Source organism: Sciurus vulgaris (genome assembly GCF_902686455.1).
Source record: "Sciurus vulgaris genome assembly, chromosome: 1".
NCBI classification, from domain to species: domain Eukaryota; kingdom Metazoa; phylum Chordata; class Mammalia; order Rodentia; family Sciuridae; genus Sciurus; species Sciurus vulgaris.
This window is the reverse complement of record NC_136461.1, coordinates 44,077,094-44,096,676: the sequence shown is the minus strand read 5'-3', so window position 1 is coordinate 44,096,676 and position 19,583 is coordinate 44,077,094. Positions and strand designations below refer to the sequence as shown.

Sequence of the window (19,583 nt, the reverse complement as noted above, 5' to 3'; positions counted from 1 at the left end):
ACTAGTCTTATTTTAGGCTAAAAATCTCTTGTAACTTTTGATAATTAAAAAAAATATACAGTTATTTTAAAGCTAGAGGAATCTTGGAAATTTTTGAAAGACTTCAGATGATGGAAATGGCAGCAACTCTGTAAATGGAAATCGTCTGGGATTAGTAACATTAGGAATCCTTAGTTTATTATTAGTTTATTTTGTCTTTTGTGGTCAACTCTATATTGGACTGTGCTAAAGTAATACTTTGAAAATGATAGTAATTTTCATTTTGTGAAATTTTCTTCTCATGATATGGCCCTCATTTTTAAATGTTTTGATGAATTACAGTGGTAACAGATCCTCCTTTATTTCCCTAAAGTGACAAAGTATATTGAGAAAATGTCACATATCTGTTGGGCAACCAGTATTGTTGAATCTCAGTGTTTAAATTATCCCAGCCAAATATTTATATTTTGTACAATAAAAACAATTGATTCATTTTATATAGAGATACACACACACACACACACACACACACACACACATACACACATGCATGTAAAGATGTCAAATGTATTGACATCTTTAGCTGATAACAAGCAAGTTCTGTTTACTTTTCATTACTCTGAATTTTATGTGTTTGAAATGTGTCTGTGGAAAAAGAATTCTAAGCATTTGTTAAGAAGAATCAAAGTTCAGAAATGATGCAAAGTGACCTTGGATTCACCCAGTTCATAGTGATTATAATCTGGGAGGATATTAAAGCTACTCGGTAAGATATACTATATAGACAAAAAAATTTACCTGCAAAGTGATAATATTTCCAGCCATTTCCTCTCCTTTGTCCAGTAAACAAAAAGTTCTAACTTTAAGGATTAAAATTAAAGATTTGTTTCAGAGCTGGAAGAGACCATGGCATCTTGGGGTGTTAAGTCTTGTTAGTCCGTGCTGAGGGTCTTGACTCTTGGCTTATTAGCAAAGTCAGCAAGGGAAATCCAGCCTTCTGCCTTCCAGATGTGTTTTGTTTACTTTTCCACCCCTTCTTTCTGACCTGAGGAAGTCTTTGACTGAAGGTCATTTTTAATATATCCTTCCTCAGAAACTTTGTGTATTTTAGTCATCACCATTCCTTTGCTAGCTGTAGTTTGAGTTAGGGGGGCATAGTTGCCGCTGAATCCTCCCCCTTTCTCATTCATCATTTTTTTACCTTTCCAGTTGTTCATAAGCTCATGAGGGTGGTAGAGGTGAGGAGGCAGGGCAGCTGCCATCACCCGTAAAGTGCTGGGTCAGGCTGTCCACTTAGCGTCCCTGGACAACTACCCCACTCACTGCATGAGTCTGTGCACAGTTTGACATGGGTATTGAGTGCTTGAAAATATGCTTTGCGAGTTAGTGTACAAATATCCTAATTTAATAATTGTTTCAGACATGACATACACTTTGTTTCCTTATAATTGCCTTTTTGTTCTCTACGTATTAAACACAGTCATTTTCACAAATACCATCTGGGGTATATTATACACTTGCAGGTTTGAAATTAAACATCTTTAAAGTTATTATATTAAAACCAACACTTGGCCTAGATGTATATTTTAATGAGTGCAGAAATAAAACAGTATGTATCGATGAACCCTTGGAGAACACTTCTAAAAACTAGCCTTAAAATATGGCAAATCCTTTTATGAGTCCATATCTGTGCATGTGCCCCTTTTCCTATTTGGCATGCCCTCCTCTTTCCCCAACCCTTGCCATGTTGGACCCTAGGAGTTGATCCATAGCTCTGTGTGGCATCAACTTGATCCTGCATTTTATCCTTTCTCTACAAAGTAGCTTTAACACATACTTGCATTGGCAGGGATGGGTTAGGAACATCTCCTTATTTCAATCCTGCAAGTCCCCTTCGACTCTAAGGGCTGACATGCCGTGTGTACCGTTAATCACTTTGCTCCTGTTTTTCTCTTGGGGCTTGATGGAGCGTAACCTTCCCATTATTTTACCTCCCATTTGTTCTCCCCTCCTCCTAGTTAGAAGTCCCTTGTTGAATTTGAGTAGAAACCCTTACATTACTAGCCTTTATTCCATTGTATTGATTCTGTTCTGCTCTTTGTCATCTTACTGAATTTAATTCCTTTGAGGGCTTGGTCTGGTTACCTGTGTTTTCCATAAAGTCCAAGGTAGCACTTGACATAGGAGGTGCTAAGTTAAATGGATGAGTCAGTTCTGGTAAATATTTAGTTTGCATCATCATTGAGAAACAATATTTCTTCCATTTGTATATCAAATGTACAAAAAGCTAATCTTAAAGCTAATCTTGCCTAAAACCTTACACTGCAGGTTGAAGGTAACTTCTTTTTTGGTAGTCTATTAACATATTTCTGTTGTGATGTTCAGCATTAAAATTTGTGGAAAGGCACTTTAAAACAATTATTGCCATTGTCTTTATAATTGACTCAATTCTGGACATAACACATTAAATTTGAGCTTAGTTATTCTATACCCTTCCCTTTGCTTTATGTGTTTTCTTTAGCTCACAGAAAAATATTGCACACAAGAAAGAACATAATAGACACTTACAAGTCAAATGAATGAATCCTTTTTTAGTTTTTAGTAGGACTGTTTACCAGTCTGTTTCTATACAGCTTTGTTGCCTGACTTAGTTGAGCTCTGGTTCAGTAAGAAGAAAATAATTTGCCAAATTGTCATTTCTAATTAAAACAGGAATGAATTTTAGTGTTGCTTTTGTTTTAGATTGCCATATTTGTTGTTTCATTTATCTCTAAAATAATGATTATTGATGTTACTATTAATCCAGAGAGTGTATTTTGAAGTAAAGCTGTTGACACACTTGATTTCCCCCTTCTCTTTTCTTACCCCAATATAAAAAGGTGTGGGGGGGAGTAGGAGGAGGAAAATTATTATAGGGGTATAATAACCATTAGTTCAATACTGAACAAATACTTAAATGTCTTTGGCTCTTGTCTGACCTGGGAGAACCAACGTACAGCCCTACTTTCAAGGAGGTCATAGTATTTCCTTCCTGAAGAGTTGGAAGGGAGGGCCAGCCCCAGATGAGATTACTTGTGTTGCCTTTTTTAGAATCCCTGGTCCCTATAAGGTCTCTGGCTGTAGAAGGAGATTCTGACAGAGTGAAGAGAATTGGATAAAAGTACTAAGTAAAGTGTTTAGAAATAGCCAGCTGCAAATCCAAAGTCGGTATAATTTGATTTATATGTTAGATGTATTTTCCCCAAGTTTTTATCTTGAATCATTTCCATCCTACTGAAAAGTTGGGGGGAAAAAAATACAATGAATACTTGCATACCCTTTCCCTTGATTCAACACTTAAGAGACTTTCTGTCATATTTCTTTCTTTCCTGTGTCTTCAAAGACACACTTTTCTCCTGAAACTTTTGAAAATAAAATAAGATGCAAACATTATGACATTTGATTCCTAAATATTTCAGGATGTACCCTCTAAGGACAAAGATGTTTTTCTGCAAAACTACAGTCCTATTTTCTCACCAAGGGAATTTCACGTTAATGCAATAAATATTTATTAATTAGTTCATATTTAGATTTTTCTACTTGTATTAAAAATATTCCCTATTGCCTTTTTAAAAAATAATCCAGGATTGGATCAAAGATTATGTGTTGCATTTGATTATCATGTTTCTTTAATCTGTATTCTATAGTGATGTATCTTTTTAGTCTAGACATTGACATTGTTGAGAAGTTTAACCCAATTTTCTTATTGTCTTTTTTTAAAATTATGATTGAGTCATTGTAAATAAACAAGGAAGTATTGTTTCCTGATAGGGTAGTAAGGAAAACTGAACAAAAATATTAACTTCTTTCATTTTATGATTTGTTTTCCCTTAGTAAGATTTAAATTTATTTATTTATTTATTCATTTTTTTGGTGCAGTACTGGGGGTGGAACCCAGAGGCCCTGTACCACTGAGCTACATCCCTGCCCTTTTTAAAATTTTACATTGAGACAAGATCTTTCTAAATTGTCCAGGCTGGCCTCGATCTTGCGATTCTCCTGCTTTGGCCTCTTGAGTTGCTGGATTTAAAGAGATGAGCCACTGCACCTGGCTTAAGATTGCGTTTTAAATAATCTTTATTTTTATTTTTTATAGAATTTTAGCGTTTTTAGAGCCAGACTGGATCTTTGCTATATAGGTAAACATTTTCATTTTAAAGATGAAATTGAGGTATGATGATACAAAGTCTTGCATCTGGCAGTGTCTGGAGATCTTTTTGATTGTCACAACTAAAGGGATACTACTGCTACCTAGTAGGTAGAAACTAGGGATGCTGCTATACGTCCTGTAATGTACAGGACAGTCCCCTCAACAGTTATCCAGCCTAAAATGTCAGCAGGCATGGTTCAGAAACCTCGATCTAAACTGCCCAGCTAATGATGGGACTTAAACCCACATTCCTTGACTTTCAGTTCTGTGTTCTTTCCACACACAAAAACTTTAGTGCCTTGCTTTCTTTCCCTTTCATTTCCCCACCTTCATCCTCCATGCTTTCACTTTGGATGTTCTTGTTAAGCTTGATCAGTTATTCTATGGCTATAAGGTTAAGGCAAGTTAGAACATACTGCTTAGTGGAGACAAAAGAAGAAAAAGAAAAAGGGGTGTGTGTGTAGTGGTGGGGGTCTCCTGAAAATCAAAGGGAGATCAGTAGAAGAAAGGGACCAATGGGTTTTGGGAAGTGGAGAGGCAAGGGGGAAGTGCTGAGGAGTGATAGTGGCCAAATCATATTGTTCTGTTGTATATTGTGTGCATGTACCAGTATGTAACAACAGCTCCCATCAGTATGTACAACTAGAATGCATTAATTTAAAAATGTGGGAAAGAACATTTCTTGAGAGAACGTGAAGTATCTTTTTAAAAAGATGTTTTCAGAAATGCTTTCATTGAAATTCTACTCTTTTAAGTAAAATATTTGTGCAGAATAACCTTTTAAAGAGCAGTTTAGATAACCACAGGAGCACTTTACTTTTGTTTGTTTGAAGTTAAGTTTACAGAGCATTTTCACATACATTGTTTTATTCAGTGTTCACAAAACTCTTTGCAGTTAGCACACAGCAAATGATATTTTTTCACTAGGAAGTGAAGGTTCACAGAATAACATTCATCTAACTGTGGTCAGGTAGGTATTAACCAGAATGACTTGGAGGCAGATTTCAGTTGAACTTTTGATCTGCAGTAAAAGGGAACGAACAGTCACAGAATGACCTAAGTGCTCAGTCACTAGATCTCTTTAAGCAGAGGTTCTGGGATATTACTAGAGATGTTGTACAAGGGCTTTAGGTATCAAATAAAAGTGTAGACATTGGAATAGAATAGATAATTACAGCTCCTCTCATTGATAGAGTAATCTAATTGGGAAACCAAACTTGTAAATAAATGAAGTTTAATAAAATTTTAGTATTTAATGTTATGGGGATAGAAGTAAGTGCCTTAAAACATCCACATTCTCTGTAGGACCTGAGCATGTGGTTCTCTGTGCTGAGATCTCTTCCCCGTCGTTTTCATTCTGTGTTTAACATTCACTCATTCATTCACCAGATGTTTATTGAGCACCTGCTCTGTGTCAGAGACTAGTACAGATTACACAACAAGCAAAAGGTTTGCCTCCATGGAGCTTATATCCTAGTGAGGGAGACAGACAAGAAACCAGGTAAGTAAAAAGTAGGCTGTCACATGTTTATAAGTACTATGGAAAGAATCAAGCAGGAAAGAAGGAAGAGTATGCTAACCTGAGTGGGTGGTGTGACCAGGGGTGTTTTTTAAATAGATTATTCAGAGAAGGCTCCACTGAGAAAGTCATGTCTGAACAAAGGCCTGAAGAAGGTACGTTGTAGGAGGGAAGTGTGCTCTTAAATTAGATGTTGGCAAACCTGTCTGTAGAGGCTCAGTGGGCCATGTAGTCTTACAGCAATTCAACTGTGCTGCTGTCATGTGAAAATAGCCATAGATGATATGTAAACAAATGAGTAGGTCTGTGTTCCCTAATACTTTATTAAAAAAAAAAAAAAAAAGAATACCAGGCAGTAGACAGTACTTGGTCAATTTCTGCTTTAAGTGGAAGGAACGCCTACTGCAAGGACCTAGATAGGAGCAGAGCTGGCATGCTTCAAGAGCAACAGGGAAACAAGATCGTTGGAATTCAATGATGGAGCGGGGCAGTCAGTTCCTTAACTGCTGATAACTTTTGGTTAGAATGAGGAAGGCACTGGAGGTTTTAAACAGGGAGATAACGTGATCTGGTAGGAAAGATTAGGAGTTTGTTTTGGGGCATGTTAATTTAAGAGGCCTCTTAGATATCCTAAATGCAGCTGTCAAAAAGGGAGTTGGATATATGCCTGGAGTCCGAAGAAGAGGTCTACACTAGAAGTAAAATGTGAATCCTTCAGCTTAGAGATAGTTTCTAAAACCAATTGATCACACATTTTTAGCATGGGTAATGTCACTACTAAGGGGGGCAAAATTGGTTCTTGAGGGAGGGTAAAAAAAAATCTTAGATATTGCAATGAATTACGCCAGAGCTCAACCTTGTCCAACACTGTCTTATTCCTTACTCCTTAATTTCATGGCCATCAGAGAGAAAAAAATGTCTAAAAGGACTCTTTGGGAAGGTGACAATGAAAACCAGGTCAAAAACACTACATTAGAGTAGACTCCATGAGCTTGTCAGTAGGGAAGTTAGGTGAAATAGAGAAAGGGTCTGACCTTGAAGGTTCTCCAGTGTTTAGACACTGGAAATGAGGGCCCAGCAAAGGAGCCTGAGGAGTGGATAGAGTGGGGAGGACAGGTAAGGGCGCTGTCTGGAAACCAAGTAAAGGTAGTCTTTCAAGGATGAGGACTCTTTAACTGTGTTAAATGTTTCTGATGAGTCAGGCGAGCTGAGAACTGAGAATTAACCCCCTTCTGTACGCCCTGTACATGTTGTGGTGAAGAAGTTGCATATTTCCTTTCCTTGGGATTTGGCTTAAATATCATTTCATGTACTAGCTTCCTTTGACCCTTTTTTCCTTAATTGTGATAAAACACATAGTTTATCTTCTTAACCTTTAGTAGCATTGAATTTATTCACCTTGTTGTGAAACGGTTTTCTAGAAGTTTTTTCTCTTGCAAAAATCTGAAACTCTGTATCCATTAAACATCTCATTTACCACTAACTCCACATCCTGACAACCACCTTCCTGTTTCCTTGAGTTTGTCTACTTTAAATACCTCATATAAGTGGAATCATACAGTATTTTGTGCTTTTGTGACTGGCTAATTTCATTTCGTGTGACATCGTCAAGCTGTGTTCATGTCGTAATATGTGACAGAATTTTCTTTTTAAATACTGAATAGATACCCTTATGTTCTTTCATAGCACTTTTAGAATAGCATCTTGCTTATAAGAAGTTGTAATTTCCTATTTGTTTTCTTTCCTGATAGGGTATTTCCAAGCTCTGAAGGCAGAATGTGTTTGTCTTATTCATAAGTGTGTTCACAGCCTCTGGAAAATAGTGAGAATTTGTATAAAAATAGAAGACAGAATATCTTACTTTGCTTGAAGGAATCTTGAAAATTTTGCTGAAGAGATTGTACTTGAACTGGTTTTGAAGAAGTAGGAATTTATTAGGCTGAGAAAAGGGCCTTGTAAGCATTCAGCTTTGCATGGTTTCATGCCAGGATCTGTGTATGCAGGGGACTGAGAGAGTCATATAACTGAAGGAAGGTGGTAGATGAGTGTGTGGAGGTGTGGCAGGAGGGGAAGGACCCTGCATGCCAGTGCAAAAGCTTGTTTTTATTCTCTAGGTACTGATAGGTAGCTGGGAGCAAATGGAGGTTTCTGAACAGGTGGGTGATAGGGTCAGGTGTGTGTGTGTGTGTGTGTGTGTGTGTGTGTGTGTGTGTGTGTGTTTGTTTTTTAAGGAAGATCACTCTAGTGGCAATTTGTCAGGAGAAGCACAGGTCGGGCAGTTGAGAGTGTTGCAGCAATCCAAGCCACACATGTTGAAGTTCAACTAAAGCAGTGTTTGGCCAAGTGAGACTGTTGAGGAGAAATTTCAGAGATAGAATCATTGTGGCATGGTGTGACCAACTGGTAGGCAAGATAACACTATTTCAGATATTGGAAATATTAGAGAATAAACAGGTCAGAGAGGAAATTCTGAGTTACTTCTTTGTGGACATTGACATCTGACGTACCTTTAAGGCCCCAAAGTTACAGTCTAGCAAAGACAGAAGCTTTCACCTGAAGCTCGAATCGGGTCTGGCTTCTGTTTACTGTTGTCTTCAGGCTATAGGGGTTCTCCTTGATCTCAGTATTACTCCCACAAACCAGGCACTACTATTTTCATTGAGGAAAACTCTTGCCCATAGAAAGATTCAGAAATCTTTATTTAAAGTCACACAACTAGCTAATGGTGATGACAGAATCAGCATTTAGATAGATCTGTTGTGCAGGAACACAGAATAAAAGAAATTAAAGTACAACAAAATTTCAAATGAACACTGCCGGGTGCCATGGCATACACTCATAGTCCCAGTGACTTGGGAGGCTGAGGGAGGAGGATGGCAAGTTCAAAGGCAGCCTTAGCAATAGTGAGGCGCTAAGCAGCTCAGTGAGATCCTGTCTCTAAATAAAATGCAAAATAGGGCTGGGGATGTGCTCAGTGGTTGAGTGCCCCTGGATTCAATCTCTCGTATCCCCCCCCCCAAAAAAAAATAATGGACACTAATTGCCTGTGCTAGATAATCCCTTATCTCTATAGAATGCTATATTAAGTTTTAGTGATTAAAAAATAGGGCTTTGGAAGACATTTTAATTGGTAATTCTTTTATCTCCCTGAATCTTGGTTGTGGGTATATTGTATAAATTTTGTTTGTTGTAAAACATTTTGCCCCCATTCTGGAGTGCTGCTTTTTGAGGCAATGCCATTCTGCCCAGTTTGGGAGGAATTGTATAATTAATATAGACTCTCAGATTTGAGGAAGTCTTAATTTAAATTTGTATTCCACTCTGAACAAGAGTGATTATTGTTATTAGGTAACCATAAGAAATATGACTTTGAGTTAGTAATGTTACCTGAGCCTCAGTTTATTTGCTTATCCAAAAAATGAGGATGATAGTTTTTACTTCATGCAGTTTTGGGAAAAGTTAAATTGCAACATACACACACATACACACAATTCTACAGTACCTGTCCATTGCCTGAAACAGTAACAAGGTACTTAGTAGATATATTAGTCTTCCTTTGCCACCCACTCATTTTACTCTCATCTTAATTGTCCTAAGTCTCCTTTCCCATCTCTCTCCTCCTTGCCATCTGTTAAAACGGAAAGTCCAACATAACTCCTGTCACTAGGGTTACCCTGAGAAAATTGGGACTATAATTAAGTACTTTTTTTGTTGCTGAGATCAATGATCTGTTAATACCCAAATCTTAAATCCAAGTGAAAGAATAAATTCTTTAAGATACCTTTGAATTATAAAGTAACATCTCATGAAAAGCTTTGTATTTAATATTCTGAATGCATGAATAATCAGCAAGGGTTAATGTCAGGGACCTTAAGAAATGTCAACCTTTGTAGAATAGTTAGGAAATTATTTATTGTTTATAACATGGAGTGAAAAGGCATTCCAGGAAAACAGTTTGCAAACTTGAGACACAGTGTGTTAATAGCTTGGGGACTTAATTTACCCGTCTTCTCTTCTTTTTCCAGGAAGTAGTATTTTAGGAATTATTTTTGCTACTCTGAAATAACAAAAGGAATATCAGATCTGCATGTAACTGTTACTGAATTGGTTTGAAAAATATTTCATAAGGCTAACAATCTCAGGATTTAATGAAAGTTATTGTAAATTGTAACTTGGAATGAAATGTTCATGTTTTTCCTTAAGTACTTGACATAGACAAAATATAGACAAAATATAGAGCTTTTTTTTTTTAACTAATAGACAAATACTTTTAAAATCATCATGGAGAAATCAATTTGCCATCTTCATTTTTTATACATTGATCAGAAATTTACAAGTTCTTTTGAGTATATTGTTGGCTAGTAGGATATACATTGATCAGAAATTTACAAGTTCTTTTGAGTATATTGTTGGCTAGTAGGATAGTTCAGTAATTGAGTTTAGTATTAAACTTTAAGCGACATTGGCAGTTTCTTATCCATTAATTCGTATTCTTTTCTTTATTTGAATTTGTGAAGTCAGCGAGCAGACAGGAACTTATCATTACTAACAAGTATGGGTACCGCCTGAAGTCCGTTCTGCTTCTTTCAGCAAAGAAGGCTTAAATTTAATAATTCATCCTTATCAAGTTCAACAGCAGTTTGTTGTCCTTTTAAAAACTCAATGAAGATAGTTTTCTAAATAAATATTAAATTATATTGTTAACTATAAGTTTACATGATGATTTTTTTTTTTTTTGGTTGGGGGAGAGGGAGGTAAACCAGGGATATAACTTGGCCTTTTAAAGTTTATATGCAGGTAAATATTTTTTGTGTTCTAAAAACCCAGTTAAGATAATGGCTATATTTAGGTTGGTTCATTTGCATTTTTCAAATAAGCACGTTTCTGGATAATGGGTAGTGACATATGAACATTTTAAAATTATAATTTAAAATGTAAAAGTTATGCAGAAAATATTATTGTCAAAATAACCTTTGTTAAATATAAAAATCTTTACTAAGTTTGTGAGAGGGTGATAATCACTATACAGCAATACTATACATACAATGCCAGCATTTATCAATTTCCCTTGAAAACTTCAATTCCAATAACAGTGCTATCTTGTTCTCACAAGTAAGTAAATAATAAGCCTTAGACTGAACAGTTATCGAACAGATATAGTTTTAATCATTGCTGTTTGAATTTCTTGCATGTTCATGATGCCGTCAAGTATTATAGGAGTTATGAATTCCTTTTTACATTTTCTTTTGTATTTATGGTCATATAAAAGATTACATCTTCAGAAAACAGCCTAAAATACTGAAGATATATATAAGTATTTATTCAGCAATGTTATTTTAATTTTAGTCCTAAATTGGCCAATTCAGAAATCATAATTTAACACATTAACTCATCTGTATTACTTTTCTTGGATGACAATACACAAAACTTAGTGTTATTAGAAAGTTTTTTTAGTTAAAAGGGACATTCAAGAATTGTTAGCAAGGGCCTAGGATTGTAGCTCAGTGGTGGAGTGCTTGCCTAGCATATGTGAGGCACTGGATTCAATCCTCAGCACCACATAGAAATGGATGAGAAAAAGAAAAAAAGAATTGTTAGCAAGCTCATTTCTCTTCTGCCTTACCGTCAGAATTGTGCCTCTCTAATAAATGCTGGATTTATATAAATGTTGTAAAATATTTTTTTTAAAAAGCAACTTTTAAAATTTTACACGAAATTGATGGATAAGCAGTAAAGATTTTGCCAAAAAAGCTAAAAGTGTTAAGGTTTTATTAATGAATATTCTTGAAAAGTAGTACTGAGTTTGAAATATGACCTGTACCTTTTGCCTCAAGTAACCTTGAACTACATCATATAACAAACCTGTGTACATATATTTGTTGCACTGCAGGTGCAGGAGGACACTTACCTGGTGTGCCCTTCACCCTTTCCCCCATTTCTATATTTCCTCATTGTCTTCTTCTGTAAAGACAGGAATTGCATCTTTATCTCACTACTCTCCCCAGCATTAAGCCTCTTGTTTAGAAGGTAGCAGAACTTCGATAAATATATTTCTAATCAATTTAGAATCAGTGATTATTAATGAGTACTTTTGTATCATTTAGATTTGATGTCTAATGAGAAAATAGTGTATTACATTCCAGAGTGTTTATTAAAAACCTAATATATTGTATGTTTTTTGGGAGCTGTTTTGTGAGTGCTCATTTGCTCAATATGTGATTTTTGCCAAGAACAGGCTCAGGCTCTACTCCAAATGATGTCTCTGACTCAGAGTATTAAACCAACCTAAATATGGGTCCATATCACAAATTCCCCTGTTCGGTAATTCTCTATCTATGTTGGCAGCAACCTTCTCAAAATGTAATGCTGCTATGCCCTGTATCATTTGTTGACTCTCAGGTATTACATGTCTTTCCTTTCCTTCTTTTTTTTTTTTTTTTTTGGGGGGGGGGTGTAGTGAGGTGTTTCCTCCTTTTTAAGACCAAGAATATTAACTGCTTAGCAGGCAAATGTTACTTTTCTCTTGTCAAGTCTTAAGTATATTATTTTTTAAATTGCTGTTTGACTGTCTTAATGTTAATAGGTATTATATTTGTATTACGGGCTATTAAGTACAACTCTTCTGTTTTGAAATTCTTAGATATATTCATATATATTTAATGACTGTAATTATTTTACTTATTTTTGTTAGTAACAGCTTTATTGAGATATAATTCACATACCATAAAATTCACCCTTAAGTGTTCATTCAGTACACAACTCTCATGACCGTTTAATTTTAGAGTATTTTCATCACCCCATAAAGAGAGCTCATACCTGTCATACCCATTAGCAATTACTCTCCTCCTCATCCTCTGGCAATCACTAATCTACAGTCTGTGTCTATGGATTGCCTTTTCTGTGCATTTCATATAAGCAGAATTATACAGTATATGACCTTACACGTCTGGCCGCTGTAGCACATTTTTGAAATTCGTTTGTGTTGTGGCATGTGTCTGTATTTCATTAATTTTTAAGGCTAAATAATATTCTGTTGTGTGGATGAAACACGTTTTGTTTATCTAGCCATTGGTTTTGAAGAATGTTTTTGTTCCATCCACCTTTTGATTATTAACAATAGTGCTGCTGCAAACATGAACAAGTTTTTGTGTGGTCATGTATTTATTTCTCTTAGATGTATACCTTAGAGTAGAATTTGCTGTGTCTTTTGGTAACTATGATTCATCTTTGAGGAACTGCTAAATTGTCTTGTAAAGTGACTGTACCGTTTTATAATTCCACTAGCAATTTATAAAGATTCTAGTTAATCCACCTCATCAGTACTTGTTATTATCTTTTTATGTATTTATTTATTTTGCCATCCTATTGTTTGTGTGAAGTAATATCTTGAGGTGATTTTGATTTGCATTTTCCTACTGATTAATGATGCTGAGCATCTTTTCATCAACCACATATATACCTTTGGAGAAACATCAGTTTAAATGCTTTGCCCATATTTTATGGGGTAGTTTGTGTTTTATTAATTGAGTTGTAAGAGTACTTTTATATTTTAGATTTTAAGTTTTATATTCTAGATTTAAGTTTTATACTCTAGATGCATGATTTACAAATACTGTCTCCCATTCTTTAGATTCTGTGTTCACTCTTGTGACCTTTGATGCACAAACATTTAAATTTTGATGTCCTTCAGTTTATCTAATTTTCACCTTCTTCTGAGAAATAATTACATGATCCAAAGTCATGAAGATTTACTCTTATGTTACATTTTGAGTGAATGTATGTAGTATGGGATAGGAATCCAGTTTCATTCTTTTGCTTGTTTATGTTCTGTCATCTTGGGACCATTTGTTGAAAAGGTGCTCCAGTTGAATAGCTTTTGTGCCTTTGTCAAAGATTAGGTTGTCTTGTCACCTTGTTGCAAAATCAGTTGACAGTAAATACAAGATTTCATTTGTGGAATCTCAGTTGACAGTGTAGTACCACACTGTTTTGATAACTATAGCTTTTTAGTGAGTTTCAATAATGGAAATTATGAATCCTGTAACTTTTTCTTTGTCACTATTATTTTGACTGCTAAGGATTCTGTGCTTTTCTTTGTGAATTCTAGGATCAGGTTGTCAGTTTTTGTAAAGAGGCCAGTTGGAATTCTCATGCTTATTTCTTTTTATCTGTAGACCTCTTTAGGGAGTATTGAAATCTGAACAATATTACATTCTAGTCCATGAACACGACATGCCTTTCCATTTATTTAGGTTTTCTTTTAATTTTTTTTCAGGGATGTTTTGCAATCTTTAATGTACAAATCTTTTACTTCCTAAGTATTTTACTCTTTAATGTTATTGTAAATGGAATTATTTTCTTAATTTTAAGGTTGTTCATTGTTAGTGTATAGAAATATAGTTAAATTTTGTAAATTGATATTGTATTCTGCAACCTTGCTGAACTCATTAGTTCTAGTAGTTATTTTTGTGGATTCCTTATGATTTTCTGTGTGTAAAATCAAGTTTTCAGCGATTAAAAGTAATTTTATCTTTTCCATTCTGAATGCCTTTTATTTCTCATTTTGCCTAACTGCCTTAGCTAGACCCTGCAATATAATGGTGAATGGAATCTGTGAGAGCAAACATCCTTGTTTTGTTTCAATTTTAGAAGCATTCAGTTTTTCACAATTAAGTATGATGTTAGCTGTAGGTGATTTTGTAGATTCTTTCATTGGATTAGGGAAGTTAAAAAAAGATCCCTTTTCTTTCTAGTTTGTTGAATGTTGTTTATTATCATGAAAAGATGTTGGAATTTATGATTTTTTTTCTGCCTCCGTTGAAGTATTGTCGTTTTGTCTTTTATTACTCTGGTATAATATATTGATTAATTTTTGTATAAAAATTATAATCACAGCTATTTAAATTCCTTGCATGTTCACATTGCTGTCAAGTATTACTGGAAGTTACAGAGACCTTGTTTACATTTTTTTTTTTTTTTTTGTATTTGTGGTCATAAAAAAGATTCCTGGGATAAATTTCACTTGGTTGTGGTGTATTAGTCCTTTTTATATGTTTGAATTTGGTTCACCATTTTACTGTTAAAAGATTTTCATGTCCATATTCATAGGAATGTTGGTCTGTAGTTTTTTGTTATAGTTTTATGTTATTTTAAATTGTGCTAAGATATACATAACATGAAATTTATCCTTTTATATACAGTTCTGTGGCATTAAGTTATTCACTGTGGTCTTACAGTTTTATAATTTTCCCACACCCTTCCCAACAATTATTAGTGTCTATGTTTTTGATAGTAAACATACTAGTAGATTTAGGAGTTTTATTTGGTTTTGTTTTTTGTTTTGTTTTGATTTTGGTTTTGGTGCTGGGGATGAACCCAGGGTCATGAGGTGTCTGCCTGGTTTTGCCACTGCCTTCATAAAATAAGTTGAGAAGTGTTCCTCCTTTTCTATATTTTTGGAAAAGTGTGAGGGATTGATGTTGATTCTTATTTAAATGTTTGGTAGAATTTACCAGTAATGCTATTTAGTTCTGGGTTTTTTTGTTTTTTGTTTTTGTTTTTGTTTTAGGAAATTTTTTTATTACAGAACATTCTCCTTTTTTAGATTTCGTATTTCTTGAGTCAGATTTGGTAGCTCATGTTTTTCTAGAATTTTGTCCATCTCTTTTAGGCTATCTATTATTAGCATACAATTATTGATAGTATACCTTGTAGTCATATTTGTTTCTGTAAGGTCAGTAGTGATGTTCATTCTGGTTATGATTAAATTTGAGTCTTTTCTGTTTTTATCTTGATCAGTTAGCGAGAGATTTGTCTGTTTTGTTATCTTTTCAAAGAACCACTTTTTGGTTTTGTTTATTCTTTCTCTCAGTTCTCTATTTTCACTCTAATCTTTATTATTTTCTTCTTCCTGTTTGCTTTGGGTTTAGTTTACTGTTCTTTTTCTAGTTTCCTAAGGTGGGAGGTTTGATAATCGATTTTGAGATTGTCTATCTTCTGTAATACAAGCATTTACTGTTGAAATTTTCTCTCTAATCATTGCTTTTGCTATGTTACGTGAGTTTTGTTAGTATTTTAATGATCACCTCAAAAGCATTTCCAATTTCCCTTGTGATTTCTTCTTTGACTCATTGTGATTTAGGAATGTGTTGTTTAATTTTCACATTTTTTAATTCCCCAACTTTCCTTCTGGTATTGGTTTCTAATTTCATTACATTGTGGTCAGTGAACATTTTTTTTTTTTTCCTGATTTCAAACCTTTCAAATGTGTTAAAGCTTGTTTTACAACCTAATATATGTTTTATCCTGGAAACTGTTCCATGTACAATGGAGAAGAATCTCTGTGTTCTACTATGATTGCATGGAATGTTCTGTAAATGTGTTTTAGGTCTAATTGATAATCTTTTGCCTAATTCTATTCACCTCCAGTGAGGTATTGAAGTTTCCAACTATTATTGCTGCATTGTGTCTCTTTTTGATTCCTGTATTTTGAGTATCTGATATTAGATGCATATTTGTTTGTAATTGTTAGGTTTAACAGAAGATTTCATCTGAAGATGGGTTAACCCTTTATCATTAAAAAATAGCCTTCCTTGTCTCTACTGACAACTTTTCACATAGTATTTAATTTTTTTCTGATATCCAGTTCTTTTCATTATTATTTTTATGGTTTTTTTCTGTCCTTTTATTTTCCTGTTGTATTGACTTTCGTGAAATCTTTGTCTTAGTTGGTAGAAATATATTTATCTTACCATTACTTGATGCTAATATAACCACTTCAGCTTCCCTTATGTGTGTGTGATATATCTGTTTTTAACATCCTTTTTTTTTTAACTTCTTTGTATTTTTGTATTTAAAGTGTGTCTATAGTAGACAGCATATAGTTGGATCATATTTTTCTGGTAGTTGCAGACGGATAGCATGCTTTTACTTTTTTCGTTTATTTTTCTATGCAGTATTAAGGATTGAAACCAGTGTCTCACACGTGCTAGGCAAGGGCTCTGCCACTGAGCTACAACCCCAGCCCCGCATCATATTTTTGATTTTTTCTGCCAACCTCCCTCTTTATTTTGGGGTGTTTATTTAGTCTGTTTGCATTTAATAAGTCAGGATTTATACCTGCATTTTGCTATTTGTTTTCCATATATATCTCATGTACTACTCTTCCTCTAACCCTCCATCACTCCTCTCTTTTGTATTAAATATATATTTTCCAGTGTACCATTTTAATTCCCTTGTTTCTTTCACCACATATTTTTAAAGTAATTTCTTAGTGGTTGTCATGGGAATTACAGTTAACATCCTTAATTTACAGAGAAGTTGCAAAAATATTACAAAGAATGTTTAGATCATTTTTACTCAGGTTCTTCAAGTGTTAACATTTTTCACATTTGCTTTATTTTTTCTGTAAGTATGTATGTATATAAGTATACTGACATGTATTAAGTGCATGCATGTATAGTGTGTGTTGTCATTCCTGAACTGTTTTTAAAAGAAATTTACAAAGATGGTACCCTTTCCTTTACCCATAAATATTACTGTGGTTTTCCCTTCACATTCAGGTGTTGGAAACTGGGTCCTTAGTGTGGTGATATGAGAGGTAGTAGGACCTTAAGAGGTGGGGTCTAGAGGGAGTTCCTAAGGTCAGTGGGGTCAGTACCCTCAGATGGGATAAGGTAGTTCTTGTAGAACCCTGCGAGCCATGATAGATAGTTCTCACAACACTGAGTAGTTAGAAAAGTCTGCATGGTTCTCTGCTTCCCATCTGGTAGTGTGATCTCTCTCACACATACTCCCACCATGATCTCATTCTCTATAAGGTCCTCACCAGAGGCCAAACCAATGGAGCAGCTTAATCTTGGACTTTCATCCTTTAAAACTGAATTACATAAACTTTTTTTTTCCATAAAAAGTTATCCACTTCTGGTATTTTGTTACAGCAAAATGAAAGATGAACTAATAAAAATATTTCTGAATATATGTCCTAAAAAATGAGGATATTCTCTTAACATCAGTGTAGTATAGTTATCAAAACCAAACTTAAGTCCTTTGACATCAAGAAGTAAAGAAAAATTCCTGTTTCAGGATCCAGTGTTGTATCTGGTTGTCATATCTGCCTATTTTCCTTCAGTTTTTCATGATATTTTTTAAAGAACAAAGGACACATGTTTTAGACTGTTCCTTATTTGGGGTTTCCAATGAAGACACTTTGGGCAGGAGTACAGTACATCATATCAGGAAGCACATGATGGTTATTTTTTTACTGATTATGTTAAGGATCCTCTCCCCCTTAGGGGCCTCTTAATTTTAATGGCTGTTAGGTACATTTGATGATTTCATATGTGATTTGATCTTTTAACTTCTGTAGATATTAATGATAGCTATTGCACAGTAATGGCATACACCTCCTTCAGAATCAGCCAATTGGTAAGTGTGTGGGGCTTTGTGTATCTTAATTCTTCTTTGGCCCTAGGTTAAAAATTTTAAGCATTTAATCTGTTACAGCTGCCATGACAAAAAACTGTAGACTGGGTGGCTCAAACTACAGAAATTTATTTTCTCATAGTTCCGGAGGCCAGAACCCCACGGTCAGGATGTCATTAGGGTTGTTTTCTGGGGAAGTGTCTTCTTGACTTACAGACAGTTGCTTTTGTACTCTTCACTGGCTTTTCCTCCACCTTCTCAGAGAGATACCTCTGGGTCCCTTCCTGTCCTTATGAAGACATCAACCTTATAGGATTAGGACCCCACATTTAACCTTAATTGTTTCCTTAAAGGCCCTTTCTCAAATACAGTTAGCACTTGATAACTGTGGTTTTGCTAATAAGGATTCAAAATATTTGAAAAAAATATGTCTGCTGAACATGTACACTTTATTTTCTTGTCATTATTCCATACACAATGCAGCATAATGACTGTTTACATGGTATGTACATTGTATTAGTATTATAAGTAATCTAGAGATGACTTAAAATGTACAGGAGGAATATAGGTAGGTTATATGCAAATAACAGACTTGTGCATTCATGTATTTTGATATCCATGGGGAGGGGTTCTTGTAACAGTTCCCCACAGGTAATGATTCTGTGCTGTCACATTTGGACTAAAGGCTTCAACATGAATTTGGGGAAAACAGTTCTATAATTGATAATGTTAAAGATCCTTTTATTTTCTCCCCTTTTCCCAATGAAGCTTTCAGTTTTTATGGCTACTGGTTACGTTTGATGATTTCATCAACTGGATCTATTAGCTTACAGGAATTAAATTTAGATGTTCCTAAGTAATGTTATAAACCTACTTCAGAATTAGCCAAGTGAATTTTTTTCAGGATATCTTAAAGTTTTTACTCTTTAGATCCCCTCTGGTTCCTTTTAAGTAAAATTTATTTATTTGTTTATTATGAAATGTATTTCTGGAAAGTATTGTGCTTTTAAGAACTAAATTTCCCTCATACATTATAATTGTAAATCTACTTACTTCACTTCTCTTAGCTTTCACCTCTCAGTTTACATGGTCTTCCATACCTAATTGCCTCCCTATTTTTTAATCTTATTTTCATCCCAGTGTACACATAAAAAAATAATGTGTTAGATTCCACTGATATGGAATTGGAATTTGTTTTTTTTTCTTTGTGCTTTACATTTATGGCATTTTCTTCATTGAAGTTAAAGGTATTTTAGTGGAATGAATTATTTCTGATGATTTAACTATGGAGTGAATTGTGAAAATATGTAGGTTTTCAAAAAAAACTAGAGTAGGTTTTAGGCAGTTTGGAGATCAGTTGCTTTGTTACAAATTAGCATGGCGTGAACATATCTAAAGGAAAGTCTGACACTTAACCCATTAAAAGTTGTATCTTTGCATGGATTATTTTTCCATTCAACAGTATTTAGGTAC

The 19,583-nt window shown here is 34.5% G+C and overlaps 1 protein-coding gene and 1 long non-coding RNA gene across 5 annotated transcripts in view; both read left to right on the top strand.

The window, feature by feature from the left end:
• The window catches only part of USP24 (ubiquitin specific peptidase 24), a 136,122-nt gene that overhangs the window by 10,113 nt on the left and 106,426 nt on the right, over positions 1–19,583 (top strand). The window lies entirely within an intron of this gene.
• On the top strand, positions 8,652–11,369 carry LOC306640924. The gene is made up of 2 exons (XR_013757965.1): positions 8,652–10,023; positions 10,080–11,369. It is a non-coding gene; the product is annotated as an uncharacterized lncRNA (long non-coding RNA).